Consider the following 12,842-nt stretch of genomic DNA (forward strand, 5'->3'; position numbering starts at 1 on the left):
CTGGGCTTTAATAGACTGCTAGTAAATTTACAAGGCTAATTTTTTAAAAGGTAAAGTTGTGGTCTCAGTATGATTACTTCTTATATAAAGAACCAAACTGCTTAACAGATATGACATAGTGAATAAGAATATTTGGAGAAATTTTGTTCTAAATAAGAAAGGGAATTGATCTTTTCCTAAATATTTGTAATAAATGGTGTTAACTGTTTAACTAGAGGCTTTTCTATGACATTTAGTTTGTAGAAAGAGGACACAAGTGACAGCTTTTATTATTGCAGCAGGTATTACCCTCTTTTATATACGGGAAAGGGAGGCATAGAAAGATTAAGTGATTTGCTAAAGATTACAGAGTAAATTCCTGACAGAAGTGAGCAGTCTCTGCTCTCCTAAATTCCAGTTTATACTTCCGGATGCTCTGAAATATAAGCTGATGTTTGTGTATTAACCACAGGACCTTGTTTCCTCTTCAGAACAACACGAGGCACATCTACCTTTTGCAGATTTTAAAATCCATAAAATTGGCTTGTGCTTCAGAAATTTTAACATTACAAAGCAGTCACAAGGAGTGTGGCTTAGTAAGGTCATTACAAGGTTACCAGCGTCTTCTAGGGAATTAAAAGTATTTACTAAATAGCAAGGGAGATTCCTTGGAGCCCTGCTGACCCTCTTAATTCCCATTGCTCTGTGCAAGTACATGGTGTAAAATCTGAATGTTACTCTGACCCATACCATACTGGGATTTTTGAGTAGGTTTTTTTCCCTCTTTTCATTTTCAATAGTTTTGAATATGTTACAAGTAGGCAGAGATAGAGACTGCTGGGTTCTTGTGTGAGCAAGCAGTTCTGTGACTAGCAGAATATGATCTGTTTTCCTCTGACTTGGCATCTTGTTATTCACCCTAACGGTCTCTCATCTCCCTTGTGTCCCCTCTGCCTTCCTCACTGGAGAACTGAAACTCCTCTTCCCCACCCTTGTTTCTCCTGGTGGCTGAGCAGGTGACCTTGTGCTGCTCTGCAGCCAGGGCGGGTCAACAACATGTCTTTGGCTAGACTTCTCATGCTGTCTGCCCAGGCTGGATGCTCCATCAGCCTGGGGTGATGCTGTGACTCTTACTTTCTGGCCTGCATGCAGCTCTTGAGATGGGTATCATATGGACCTGTAGCAGGAAATTTCTTGAAGACCTCTGCTGCCTTGGGTCAGATTTTTTTTGAGGTATAGAAAGATGCATACACATACAGATAGATGTACACAGGAATAAGAGTATAACTGCTTTAAAAATGAGATTAAGATGAGATTAAAAATGAACCAGATCCTGTCCTTAGACTTCAAACTATACTGTTAGATTTCTCCATCCTTTTTTAAATATATTTTTAAAAATTGCTTTTACTGAAGAGGTATTATTCTCATGTTCCCCTCAGTTTCTCATTTTAATTCCAACAAAATATTGTGTTTCAAATTCTGGTTTATATTTGTATTTTTAATGTCCCTTGCTTAAATAACATTCTTTCATGTAAATTTTTTTAACATATTAAAATATGTTAAAAGGATAGCTAGATACTTCTCTTATATATATAGGTAATATCAGTTATTTAAGATATATTTATTTAACCAGTTCAAACCTGTTGATGTCTGTACTCTTATCATTTGACTTTCAAATTCCTAAAACTCCCTTCTCATTTTCGCTGTTTTAAGTAATGGCCAGATTTTGATAATAGAATTATATCTAAATTGATAATGACATTAATTTAAAAGGCTGAGCTGAACCCTTAATGGCTCAATTTAGTCAGATTGTTTTTCTTGGTCCGTTCCTCCCTATCTGAAATCAATAGAAAGAGTCATTTCAGTACAAGAATCAATTGTCTCCACATTTATAGATAAAGATCGATTTTTTTGCTGCTGACCTTGGAATTCTGGCTGCGGTCTCTCAAAGGTTGCTTGTAATGTCAGATAGACTGTTTAAAAAATGTAAATGTAAATAGGCTTGTCTAAAAATGTACCCAAGTTATCTCCATTCAGTACTTCCAAAAAAATACTGAAATGTAAATCTTGATGCCTGAGTAATGGAACAGTTGAGTAACAAGAACAGTTTCTACTTTTTAGTGGAATTTTTTTATCATAGTAACAAATTTTATTAAGAGACATGGAGAGAGTATGGAGACTGTAGAACAGTTGATATCCCAGCAATGGGAAAAGGCTGGAAAAAGACACCAGTTTAAGGCACATTTCTACTTCTTACAAGAAACCAGGAAAAAAAAAAAAAAAAAAAAAGAGTCTGCCCAAGGACGTGTCTCTTTTACTGTTTCCTAATGAATTTCATAAAATTCTTCCAACAAGACTGAAGGGATTTCATTAAACAGAATTGCCACATAAAGATGGGTTTAGGGGAGAGCAATACAGTGAACAGCTTATTAAAATAAGCATTTCTTTAAAAGATACTGGAATGCATTGCAAAACTATAGGGCCATATCTTCAGCGAGGAAGGGGAAGAGCCTTTTGACGTTGAAACAGATCAGTAAAATACTGTGTCCAGTATTTCATGTGAGGAAGCGGGGGAGGGCAGGGAGGATGCAGCAGGGGTGGCGGGAGCTCCTGGGCTCTTCCTTTTCCCTTCTTTCCTGAAGGCTGTTCTTGTCCATGCCTGGCTGCTGGCAGATGCTGCTGCAGCGGCTGCTTTCATCCCCAAAGCCCACACAGGAAAGACAATTAGCTGGCGTGTGTATTTGGGATCAACAGAGCTTTGTGTTTTGTACAGCCAGCTACAGCTGGCTTCTTCCAGCCCTGGAAGCTGCCCCATAGGCAGGGGAATGCAGGAGAGCCAGGACCAAGGCGAGGGCATGGCCAGCTGCAAGGGCATTAGCCAGCCTTCCTGTCCCCCTGGGTAGCACCAGCAGGAGAAACCACCCCTGTGAATAATGCCCCTCCAGACAGCCGAATTAACCACACAGGGTTTCAGAAGAAAACAGCACAACAGACAGTTGTGCTGAAGAGCAACTGTGGTGAGGTTGAGTTTTGGGGGTTTTTTATGCTTTGGGAGTTTTTTTACAGCACTAGGACCCAGTACAGGAGGGTAAAAAATACCCGTTCTGGAAGCTTCAGAATTGCAGCACAAGGCTAGACTTGCTGTGAGGGACTCCATGTCTGTGAGCAGTTCTGCAAGATCTGTTCTTGTAGTAAATAACCACATGATAATCTGAAATCTCCAGAATCCAGAATAAGATGTGCTGCTAATAGAAATCACTGAAAGAATTAATTTTCCTGCATGCCTCGTGCTCAGCTTTTTCAATATCTTCACAAAACTGTCAATGTAGGGAAGATGCATTTGATCCAGCAGTGTAACATCTGTGATCTCCTTTAAAACAGTGTTAAAATGACTCATCTTAGTATTTCTTTAGTTAGGCTGTTAACAGTCTACCTACCAAATGATTGCCATACAGACCAATTACACTTTTGAGAATCATCTCAGGATATTTGTGTCTTCCGTTGATGGCACACAGTGGAGCAAAAGTCAGCAGATGTTAATGGGGACAGAATGAATAAACGGTTAGAATAGGATGTTTGCCTTGGGTTCACCACACATTGTCAGGCTGCAACACATAAACAATTGTAATGCAGCCTAATTGTGCTAAATACTGATTGGGGATCAGCCTTAAAATTAACACGTGGTGGAAGAAATACCTCTTTCTAGCAAACCCTGATTTTGAGTTTTTAAGCCTGGGGGGTTCACCTGATTCTGTATATTGTCAGACATTGCTGGTTACAGACGGTGAACTTCAGGGTTTCTGAAGGAGGATGTAGTGGGGCCTCTGTGTGCCCATATTTCAAAATCAGTGTTGTTCTAGATGTTGGACTACTGCTATGTACCAACAATTATCTCTAGAGAACTGGCTTTATGGAGTCAACGTTTACATCAATGCTTTGCCAAATGACATTGTGTTTGGCTGAACAGTTTGAACAAATTGTTTCTTTTGGAATTATGACCAAAATAAATGGAATATTTAACAATGGAGTTAAAGCTCACAGTCTGTGGGAGACAAAGCATGTGACCAATTTCTGTGCTTTATTTTAATCAAGAAAGTCTGTATCATGTTGCTAAGATACAAATTGGAATTCTATAGTCAAAGACAAAATATTGTGGTATAGCCACAGAATATGTTTTAGTAGGTAGCTGATAGTTCATCTTATTCAACAGTTGTGTGTTCCATGAAAGGTACATTCTATGATTTTATTCCTACAAAGCTGTATTTAGGATGATTATGCTTTTAGTAAGTCAAATTAGAAACAGTAAATTATCACAAATATATGTTGTAAAAAGCAATAATATTTAATTTTATATCTGTTCAGATTTATTATCTCAATTTCTTGTATAATATGTCTAGTGTCACAACATTTTCCCTTTTCTGTTTTTTTTTATTTAAGTGCATCTGGGTTACAAAAACATCATCATCGCTTTGAAAGCCCAGTCCTGGTTCATTAATGTTAACATCAAGTTCTAACTGTGGAAAACTGGCATAGCTACAGCTTGTGAAGGAAGTTCAAGTTGCTTTCAGCACTCACATTAGTGGTGAAGAAGTTCTTTCTATAGTTTCTGACATAAAGGCATATTTAGATATTCAATTTTATTTTGTAATACATTTGTGCTACTACCATAAGGAGTTTCTAAGGCATTACAGTTAACTGATAGACATGGGAAAGTAGTGTTACTAGTGATAACACCCCTCACCATTACCATACAGATGGGAAAGCCTGTCTCCCACCTCTGCCCTGTGCTCACAAAACTCACTTCCACTATGGGGAAAGAAAGGGCTTGTGGAAAAGGGCTCAAACTGTGTAGACTTATCTTTCCCTAAGAAAGACAATGATTCTAATCTGTTGTGAAGAAATCGTGGGAAAACTGTGAAGATTTGGTATCAGTCCATTCCTGCACTGGGTGGTGACATGGATAAAGGGTAAGTATTACAGTGGAATGTTGGTTTACATCAGGTTTTATTTGTTTAGGTAGGTGATCAATATTCAGACCTGAAAACACACAATTAAAAGCTGAAAGTAGTGGGTATTTGGGCTTTGCGACAATCTAGGTTAGTAAAGACCTAAACAGAGGTTTGAAATCTTTTAGAAAGCTGTATCCATCGAAGACCTTCCTGTCAAGTGCAGCCCTCCTGAAACAGAAGGGACTGATGCCCAGGATGTTTTCTTGAACATTCTGTGTCACCATTCTGAATGTAGACACTGGAAAAACTTTGAAGAAGGAGTGCACTGTGTACCTACCAGTTTTTCAGTTAGAAGTAGATAATGAGAGAGGAGCAGTGAAGCTACAGACGCTGTAATGAGTGCAAATTTTCTCAGGCTGGATATTAGCCTATGCATTCACTCAAAGTTGGCAGAAACCTGGCTAAGATGTTGTTGAGTGCCCTGGCTTTGAAAGAAGTCACACACAGCAGTGTATGTACTAACTCTCAATCAGGTAATGGTATATATTCCAGTTATTCTACTCAGAAAACTCATCCCTACTACTAGACTGTGGCTGAGGGAAGGGACAAAGTGGTAGCTTGTACAAATAAATTTCTTTGTTTTGCATACTCTAGGTCTTGACACAGTATTCTAGAACAGGAGGATAGAGCAAAATAAAAGTATCATTTCCAGAGAACAAATCAAGAACAGTGAAAACTGGGCAAAGAAAAAATCAAACATCATCTTACATGATATACAATATATGTACAAAAGTAATTTGTGATGAATTTTTTCTGGTTTGTCAAATCCTTCCTGGTCTCTGCAAAATGGTAAAATTCTCCCCGAGAAGTTGATCAAAATCTTTTTTAAGTCAAATGTAGGGGGGATAATGAGTAATAATGAGTAAGGATCTCTCTCACACATCAGGTCCATCTTTGCCTTTTTCTTTTTTCTCATTAAACAAAGGAATTTATAAAAATATGTATTTTTAAAAGCTTGAACTGTAATTCTCCCAGGTATTCTATGTTTTCCACTCAAGACTAGTATTCCCATAGCTAGACAATCCTGAGGATTTTTTTTAAATCTCAGCTCAGTCTGTTGTACTTTTACAAAGGGAAATATCACCATTTTTCAGCAGCATAAAGATATCTGCAATGTAATGTAAAATGTTATAGAAGTAATAGCCCTTCATAGATGCAGATTTTTTTTTGTTCACAAGTTCCAAACAGTTTAATGAAGAATATTCTCAGTTAAACTGGTCTTTTTTGTTCTGTTTTTGTAAAATTTACTGCAGATCTCCCAGAACATTGGACACAACCCAACCGGAATGTGTGTTTTCAGCCCAAATGTGAGCCATCTTTTCAATTCTCTCCAGACTGAAATTTTGCCCCTTTTTAAGAAACACCACGGTGAGATTATTAAATGGCAAGTGTGGGATAAATCTCTCTTTACTGACTTCACTCATGTTCAGATATGTAAACAAAAAGATGGTTCCTGATACTGCTCAGAAAATTGTTCCAATGCAAACAGGTCAATGCTGTGCACTCTGCTTTTGGTGGGACTGGGCCATTCCAAGGCAGGGTTATTATGGGACAGGAGCATTCTTTCAAGACTTAGTGTTGTGTTAAGATTTTAATGGAATTAATGCTAGTCATTTTACCTTTTTCTTTTATTTTACCTATTTAGTTTAAATTTTCACTACCTGCCCTGTTTGAAGTGTGAGCTTTCAGGCCATCATTTAGATCTAAAAGGAGCAGTTAGAACTTAAGAACCAAACCACACATTTTTTTCCAGCTTAAAACTCCCAGGAGAATGCAACCACCCTGCTTTAAGGAACAACACTAATTGCCATAGTTCGTGGGAGAATGCAACCACCCTGCTTTAAGGAACAACACTAATTGCCATAGTTCATGGTTTGCTGCAATCTTTCTCCAGTAACTCTGGGTAGGTGTCACATCTACCTCAAGCCTTTATAATTCAGCAGGCACTGGCAAACTCATTTTATGGTCTTGTAGCTAACTGTTTCTTGAGCTTTTCTTTTTCAGACTACAAAAATATCAAGATTGTGTAGAACGTACCAGTCCCGGAATGTTACTGAAAGTTTCAACATGGAATGATCACAATCACTGGTTCCGGGTGAAAGGGGACACTGCTGGTGTTAGCACAGCTAATCCCACTGTGAATATATCTTTGGAGCCACATATTTCTCTGAGTCTCTCTTTAACCCTTAAAGACTGGTTCTAAAGGTACTGAACTAACTCCAGCATAAACATGATGGCAGATAGCAAAGATTTGCCCATTGCTACCAGATGTGTGTTCCAGCTCTTTCATGCTCTATGTATTTACCTTTATGGTTGTTTTGTAGGTATATAACTCCCAGTAAGGACTAAAAATTATTTGGATTCCTGTGTCCCAAGGATGTGAAATAAAGTATATGGAAAAGCATCAGGACAACTTTCTGTGGGTCATTCCCTAGAGGATCAGAGACAAAAAATCACTTTCTTTTTTTTCTGGAAGTTGGTTTGCCTCTTCTCCTCTCTTGTCTCCTCTTCAATCTTTGCTTTGATTTGCTTTTCTTTACTTCTCTCTTTTGAACTCCTTTCTCAACCCTTCTTTTCTAATAGCAAGATGTATAGAGCAGGATCTAGTTCAACTTATTTTAGAAATCTAGCAGTTAAATGGCTATAATAGTTTTGCAAGTCTCCCTTTATTGACAGTGAGGAGAAACAAGGGTTTAAAAGGAAAAGTTGGCTGATCTTAAGTGCTTATTTTGTGATGATATGAACAACATTCTGGAAGTTCCCATTACTCTTTATTGATTCTAAAGGGATTAGGAGTTGGCTGTCTCAGATTTATATGTCTAACTTTCAGTTGAGCCCTTCCCTGTGTTTCCTGTTAACTACCATGAATAGTTTAAAAAGAACTGCTAAAGCTCATTAAATAGTAGATATATAATGAATAATATGACCTGTCCTATACAGGTCATATGAGAGAAAGCTAGCAAACTTCACTGAATGCAGAACTTTTTTTGTCCCACCCCTAACCAAAGCTCTCCTAATTTCATCATGAAGGCAGATGAAAGAATAAAAAAAATCCAGATCTAAGGAAGAGCGTGAAAGCTTGTCCAGCTCCAGTGCTCGGGGAAGCTTAGCACATCGCACACCATCTTCCAAGTACCACAACCTGCAAAGGAAGTTGCAATAAAAATGCATGTACCATTTCTAAAGGTGTAAGCAATGGATGAAATTTCACTCTCACTTCCCCTCCTCCACAAGAAATACAACTGTTTGTAGTAAGTCACAATGCCAAATGCCTCAGGTTGTGTTTAAAAGTAGGAAGATGACCTCTTTCCGATTACCTTGTAACCGAGGATATGGTCTTTGATGCTTTTTTCCCCCTGTTACCCAAACCAAACATTAAAAAATTGAGACAAAGGCAAAATACCTGTTAATTTATTTTCTCAGCAGTAGTTTCCGTATTCCCTTCAACTTTCTGGGTGATTTGAGACAAGCTGTCTCTGCCTCTGCAGAATGATCTTATTTATTAGGTGCCGTGTTGCTCACAGTAACTGGCAGTATATGCCACGGATCTAGAGCTCCTGTTTACAGGATGTGCAACTTGCCTGCAGAAATTCCAGGAAACAGCCTGCTTGCTCTGACCCCAGAGCAGCCATTTCATCCTACCACAAACCACCTGACAATAGAATTGTATTTACCTGATACACACATTCAGTAGACTTTTTATTACTGTCTGTTAGTCAGAGATCATGAGAATGTGATCTCCCACTCACTCAATCTCTGCCCTCTGATTGAGTGATTGCTCTGTGTGATTGTTCATTCCGTTTTTTATTTAACAGCTGTTAAAACTACCAGAACCACATTTGAAGTAAAAGCTCTGGCCACTTCCTTCTTGCTTCTTCATAAGGTCCTAACTATTTCTCATTCTTATCCCAAATATTTAGAGGAGCAAATGATTTCCATTAGAAATAATAAATTTGACAGCATTTCTTTGAGCATGCTCATTCAGACAAAGAACAGCTCTATACATTACCAGCTAACAGAGATTTAGCTCCTTATTTAGAAAAAAACCCCAACATTCTGGAAGTTACTACTTACGTTAATTTTAATGCAACCATTTACCATATAGCCACTGAAATGATTACAACTGATCCCCCAAAACACCTCAACCAGTCTGAATAGGCAGATTTCATCCTGACAGTTCCTGTCACAAGCAAATAGGAATGTTTTTCTCAGTGAAAACATACCCAAACATGCCCCAGGAGGCAGTCTTTGATGCTTGCTGCGATCACAAGTATGTGCTGAGTTATTATGTCTAAATGATAGGGTTTTTAATTGTTACTTTTATTCTATTTTTTCAAATGGTCAGCATGCTTGTTGTAAGATAGAAGCTAGTCATGTGCAGTAGTGAGTCTCATCACCTGATTGTAGTTTTTTTCTTTGTTTCTTGTCTAGCAGGAAGGGAGGGAATAAGCAGACACAAAGCAGTGACTGTCTCTGCTCTAGGTAAGGCTGCATTTATTTACTGAGATTCAGAGAAGGTGAAAGAAAGATTATGTACACATTGGATTAGTTTTTGTCATATGGCAATGAAATTATCTGTACTCCCTTTCCTCTGAGATAGCCTTTTTCAGTAAGTCATCTCTGTAGCTTTCACTTCTGTGTTGAAATGTGTTGAATTTTCACATTGCTTGAAAACGGAAACAGAAAGATGGCAAGCAAATTATTTGTAATGCTTGGATTGGTTGTGCAATATTGCTGTTCATTAAGCATCAAGAATGGTTACATCGATCATGTAAAGACAGTTTGAACTACAAATGTAATGATCATTACTTTACTGGGGAAGCAAAATTGCCACATTCAAAGCCGCTCTGGCTTTTTACAGTACGGTAATCAATTTCGGTAAAAAAAGTGACAGTGAGGAATGCTCTGAGTAGATCAGGTGAGGAGAGGGGACTCAGTCACATCATGATCTCCAAGACTGTCCCCTGGCAGTTTTTAATACAGTTCTAATCACCTTAATCTGTAATGAATTAATTTCCACAACTGTTCTTGTGTTGCTCTCCAACATCCTTTACCTGTGAAAACATAAACCAACCCATCACTGTGTTGTAATCTAACTGCTGTTGTAATCTGTTTTTCCTCTTGAGTACTTACATCTACCAAAAAAAAAAATCTAGTCAGATAGCAAGATCCCTGCTCCTCCATCACTTGTAAGACGGTGTCCTGGCAACTGTTTGACTCCTACTGAAGATTCCAGAAATCAAGGTGCTGGTGCCTGAAATGTTTTATTCATTCATTCTGCCATTGTTTTCCTTCAGGTTTGGTATCTCTCAATGCGCCTCCAGGTCTTGTGTAAACATATTGAGTCTTTGTTTATTTTTGACATAAACAAAATGCAACCACAGTCTGCCTAGCCAACATCATCTAGCTGGAATGGCAACCTTGTTCCCATAACGAACTCAACATACTGAAAAAAGGGACAAGCAAAGCTTCCACATGAATAAGAGATTCAGCTGCAATGAACATTCGCTGACCATTCTGTATTTTTCAAGACTTTTTTTAATATTTGGACTTTACTTGTTAAGTGTTAAGAAAAAATAATCTTTGCAGTGACAAAACTGATTGAAAATAAAATATCTAAAATTAGGAGACATAATCAGAAAGCTCTTTGCAGATCTACAACTCTAGTTTGCAGTTAATGACTGCTCTTTCTCACCGGTTGAAAGAGACTTTGTCATTTTAGTAGCATTTCACCATATTACCAGGCAATTTGCTCATCTGAGCCATACCAAGACTGTTGGTCATTGATAAGAAGATCATAAAGACTAATACTCCCATCAGATAAGGAAAATGTTTAATTCACTTCCATTCTCTCAGTTTCAATTTAATTACTGGACTGAGATAACATCTATGGCCCATAGCTTTTTAGTCCATTTTTAGCTGGGAATACAAGACCACTTAAAATGCTAACTATTTTCCCTCCTCAAACCATAAACTTCAGTAACTCAAAAACAACTGAGAAGAGGTTCCTAAACTAATCCTTCCATCTTGGCAAATATGAAGCGTATAGAATTCCACCTTCATTTGAGATTGTATAAGCACATGAAATCAGAGAACCAGAAGGTTGTAATTAGTACATTTTTTTTTTTTTCATATGGGTGCCGATATGAGTAATTTCCCAAATCAAGATAAGACATTTGAATTTTACTTTCAAGCCTGTTCAAAGTGATTGTTTCTTTTCACAGAATCAAATGCTTTTTGGACAATTTACCAGTAATCTGGTGGTCATCACTTATGTGAATTTACATTAACTTCCTGCCAGTTTGTATTTGCATTGTTTTGTTTTTTTTTTAAGAAATAAATTTGATTGTATCAGTTTCTACCTGAGCTTTTGCTTATTATTTCTATGTCTTCTTTTCTGTAATGTGACCTCTCAGCATTTTCTCAGCTTGTGCTTTGGTTCTGTTTTGCTCACCAGGTTAGTCTCTTGTCTGTTTCTTTGCTTGGTTAGTGTTTTTCCTCTTGAGTTCTCACATTTACCTAAAGCATTCCCAGCTTGTAGTTTGGGGAAACTCTAATAGCAAGAAATAGCAGTAAAAATATTAATTTATCCTTTATTCTACTGTTCAAACCTGCTTCCAGAGTTTTTTAGGACTGGCCAAATGTAATATTGGAAAGAACTGTGGGCATTAAACAACTCTGAAGATTATTTCTTCTCCATTTATCTGTTTAGATATACCAGTGTGCACAAGGCTTGGTGAATGATGGAACTGCTGTCAGAAATGACAACTCAAAGCAGTAAAATACACACCAGATAAAAAAAAAATAGCTTTCTGCTGTGAAGATCAATGGAAGGATGGAGGACGGGACTCAAAAAAGTAGCTTGGGTTATCCATGCAGCAAAGTACACTCAGAAAATTTGACCAAGAATGTATGTGTCCATTAATACTGAGTGCAGGACTCATGACTGAAAATAAGAAATGGCTGAACTCTAGGCCTTGAGACCAGTTTGCGCTCTGCAAAGATAAAAATATATGCCCATGCATATATACTGCAATGCCCATGTCCAGATGTTATGTCCAGCATCCATTGCGATTACATGGAGGGAAAGTGACACCACCTGTGAAGTCCTCCTCTTGTATCCCAGGTTCTTCTGAGGCTGGCAACCACACACAGGTTTTGGATCTTTTTACATCTCTGTAGCCTTGAGTAGCTGACAGTGATCAGTGTCTCCATCCTGTCCCACCTCTGTGAATCATGGGGATTTCTTCACTGCTCTTTTTCTCCACCTCTAGGTGTCTTGTGAAAGTGCACAAGGGTATGCTGGGGTCCTGATGACCTGCTAATTAGCCATTGAAATAGTCTATGAACTATGAGCCAGAGCCCTTTTGTAGGTGTGTAGAGCACACAAAGTGTTCAGTGATCCAGACCCAGATATTCATTCATGTTCCGCACCAATCCCAACGTTCCTGTTACAGCTGTTTACACCTTGAGGTAGAGAAAACAATCTAAATAATTTTAATTACAAGCATACTAACCCTAAGAACCACAGGTTTGCTGCTACTGAATGGCGTAGGTGACCTAGTGATGAAGGACAAGGAAAAGGCTGAGGTACTCAAAGCCCTCCTTCCCTTGTTCTTTACTAGCAAGGTCAGCCCAGCCCTTGGTCCTCACAGAGCTCTCTATGCCTACTGGCAAAGTTTGGAGGAGGAGACTAATACCAGTTGTAGAGGAAGGTTGAATTAAAGCCACTTTACCAAATTAGGTGTTTACAAGTCCTTAGGGTTGGGCAGAAGATACTTGTAAAGGTGGTGGGAGGCTGTCTGATGTCACTGTGCTGCTTCCTAGCACCTTTGAAGGCTGTGGCAATCATGT

Source organism: Pezoporus occidentalis, unplaced genomic scaffold (assembly GCF_034315485.1).
Source record: "Pezoporus occidentalis ecotype Australia unplaced genomic scaffold, CSIRO_AGI_Poc_V1 ctg48, whole genome shotgun sequence".
NCBI classification, from domain to species: domain Eukaryota; kingdom Metazoa; phylum Chordata; class Aves; order Psittaciformes; family Psittacidae; genus Pezoporus; species Pezoporus occidentalis.